The following is a 3,266-nucleotide window of genomic DNA, read 5'->3' as shown; positions in this document are numbered from 1 at the left end:
AACTGGGAGGAGGGGAGTTATGGGGGGGAAAAAAGAGGAACAAATGTAACTTGAACAATAAAGATTTAATTAAAAAAAATAAAAAATAAAAATAAAAAGCACCACCTTACCCCATCTTGTTTCTCTGACAGTTGTTAAAGTAGGCAATGAGTATGTTGAGCATTGGCATCTTGCTAGGTTTTTAGAACAACCAGCCATACACCAAAGAGCTTGGCAGCTTTTCTATCTTGTTTTTTTTTAATACAATGGTATATCCACTCTGATGGTAAACCTGTCCAGCCAAATTTCCACAACATACTTTGCAAAATCAGTGGTGATTAGCAAATTAGTTAGCTTTGGCATGGAGCTGTGCTCACTTGCCCGTGACACCCTAGAAGCTGGTTCTGATTCTGGCAACAGAGCATTGAGAATGACAAGTTTCACACTGTAAGAAATAGAGTCGGGTGTCCTTTTGCAGGATTGTGTCAGGTGATCAGCACGTGTGACAGGTGACATATTCCCTGATATATCTTCTCAAAACATTTTCTATCTGTTTCTGTTGGAATCTTCCTTTGATTACAAGTTGGTTATTACCATCTATACAACCACTTGTACCCAATTCAGCCAATAAAAATGCAAGGAGATTTGGGCTGACGATGTAATAGTTTGCAGATATCTGTAAAGTTGACAAAAGAAGTTTTCTTGGTTCCTACTTGGACGACCTGTGCAGGTTTCATAACAAATTTTCTTTTTTCTCCAGCAACCATATCTGAATTCTTTTCCCTCATGATGTTGAACACTTGATTCAGTAGCTCCTCACACGTGTAGTCTCTTTCTGAGCCTGCCCAAACAGGGCCTGTCTGGTTACTGAATAAGATACCATCATCTTTTTTGCTGTCTTCATCTTTTAAGTCTTTGTCATTCTCTAGAATTTCATCCTCATCTAGGAACTTGACATTTTTCTTTTTCTGCTTTTTTTGCCAAGCATAATGTCAAAGTCATCCTCTGGTTCAGCTGGTTCTTGAACATCACTTTCAATCTTAAGATCCTTTCCAGCGGTTCTCAACCTTCCTAATGCCACGACCCTTTAATACAGTTCCTCATGTTGTGGTGACCCCCAACCATAAAATTATTTTTGTTGCTACTTCAGAACTGTAATTTTGCTACTGTTATGAATCATAATGTAAATATCTGATATGCTATATTTGTTTTCCGATGGTCGGGACCCACAGGTTGAGAAAGTTTACACCTTCTTCCGCCTCATCAATATCAAATATCTACTTTTTTCTTCTTTTTCTTTTGATTAAAGAAGTTCAAGTCATCTAGATCATCAGAGGCATCTTTTTTCCTACTGTCCACTTCATCAGCCTCTACATCTTTGTCCTCAGTGGGCTCTGGCTCCACTTCTTTTGTTTCTGAGGGTTGAGTTTCTTCTGTCTGGGCATTCCCTTCTTCATCTAACATAAAAGGCCTCTTCTTGATCATAGTAGGATAAAAAATCATCTCGTCTCTGCACATGGCTGTGGCTCAAGTATGCTCTGCACAGACGAGAAGTCAGACAGGTTAGCCTCAGGCCTCACCAACACCTCTCCCATAGCCACACTAGCTAGCCTCTTATTTCTTATTGGGTTGGAAATGTATTCCTGTTGTCATTTCACTTTAAATTTTTTACACAATTTTTGACATAGGAAATATAACATGTCTATATATCAAATTAATTATTTTCCTTCTTCATAATCCTCCCTTGCCCTAAATTTACTTTTTTTGTGTGGTTAATGGTTTTATAAAACATGATATTAAAACTTTAATTCTTTCGGTCACAGTTTTGTCTGAGGTCTAAAAAAGTTGAGACAAAAAGGATGGCAGGTACTCCCACATTCCAAAGTAGGTGTCTAAACTTCAATGCCTCAAAGCACTGGCAAGAGTGAAGAATACCAGTGTGTGCCCCATAGAAAAAGCTTACAAGGATTGATAATAAAAATGGCAAGGCAGGGCGGCTTTCTCATGAGGGAGTAGTTGGAGTGAATCTCTCAGCTACTTTGAAGGGAGAAACTGGAAACTTTTCCTCTTCACCTCAAGCCCAGTGGGGGCTTCTAGGATGCCACTTGGGGAGCTTGGTGTGTGGTTCCCCAAGGTTTGGGGACACAGTGAACTAGAGTGAGACTCAAGCCAGTAGTCCAGGGATAGATTGGCTGCTGTAACCCATGGCAGTGAAGGCTGAGTTTAGGAAGTAACAATGGATCAGTGTTTATTTCTCAGAGACCAGGTGGGGAGAGGCGTGGTGGTGCAGAAATGCTGTTTGAAAGGGATCTTCTACAGTGACCACCCCTCATGGTTTGCCTGAAAGTCTCCCATCCCGGAAACCCGCTCAGTCCTGGGCAAACCAGGGTGGTTGGTCACCCTACCCCTTGCCCAAGAAGTCTTGCAGAAAGTAAGAGGGCAGCCATCAGGAGAAAGAGAGTGAGGTGGGAAGTGAACATAAGCTCATGAGAATCGTGCCCCCAGAGGAGCTGCAGTGGAAGGGGCCAGCAGAGGAAGCTTAAAAAACAACAACAACAAAAACCTTGCATGATAAACAGTCAGCTTTAACTGTTGGGGAGTCAACATCAGAATACCTCAGTGCCTGCCTGAACTTCATGCTGCTCGCTACTCCTACTTTTATGACTAAACCTGACTGGAAGGACTTATTATCCAAAAGTGGTTGGATGAATGATGGAACCTTCCTGCCCCAAGACAATACTCAGATACACAAGCTTGCAGGGATGGCAATGAGAAGCATGGGAACCTCAGATGTTGAGCCTCTCTTTCAATATCCCAGTCTCAGGCAATGCATGGAAAGGTGGGTCTCACAGATTGTTCCCAAGAAGCCAGTTTTCTGAAGATGCATTCATCAAGTTCAATTTCTTCTTTTCAAGGCTTATAAGGTAAACTGTATTTAGTGTTACCTTAATTCTTTGTTGATTCTTATGGAAATGTGCTATTTTGATTATAGGAGTTTTATCCTATGTAGTCACATGTTCACTCTTCAAAATACCCCTTAGAAAAATTTCACAAATTCTCAACACTCAGCACATTAAGATTTAATTGAAATTCTATTAAAATACATTAGTCTTCAGGGATTTAATATCAAGTTCAGTCTTTCCAGACTGTTGAGATAACTTTGCCACTTGCAAACAGTGAGGCCACAGGCAAGCTCTTTTTTTTTTCATTGATTTTTAAAAATTTTTTATTTATTTATTTTTAAATCTTTATTGTTAAGAGTATTTAGATGTTCCCCCCTTTCCCCC

The 3,266-nt window shown here is 40.3% G+C and overlaps 1 pseudogene; it reads right to left on the bottom strand.

Annotated features, from left to right (window-relative positions):
• Positions 1-325: 325 nt before the first annotated feature.
• LOC102252892 lies at positions 326-1,527 on the bottom strand (annotated as a pseudogene).
• Between the last annotated feature and the right edge of the window lie 1,739 nt (positions 1,528-3,266).

The sequence above is a fragment of the Myotis brandtii genome, unplaced genomic scaffold, assembly GCF_000412655.1.
Source record: "Myotis brandtii unplaced genomic scaffold, ASM41265v1 scaffold210, whole genome shotgun sequence".
Taxonomy (NCBI): domain Eukaryota; kingdom Metazoa; phylum Chordata; class Mammalia; order Chiroptera; family Vespertilionidae; genus Myotis; species Myotis brandtii.
The sequence above is the reverse complement of the archived record's forward strand: the minus strand, read 5'-3'. Positions and strand labels throughout refer to the sequence as shown.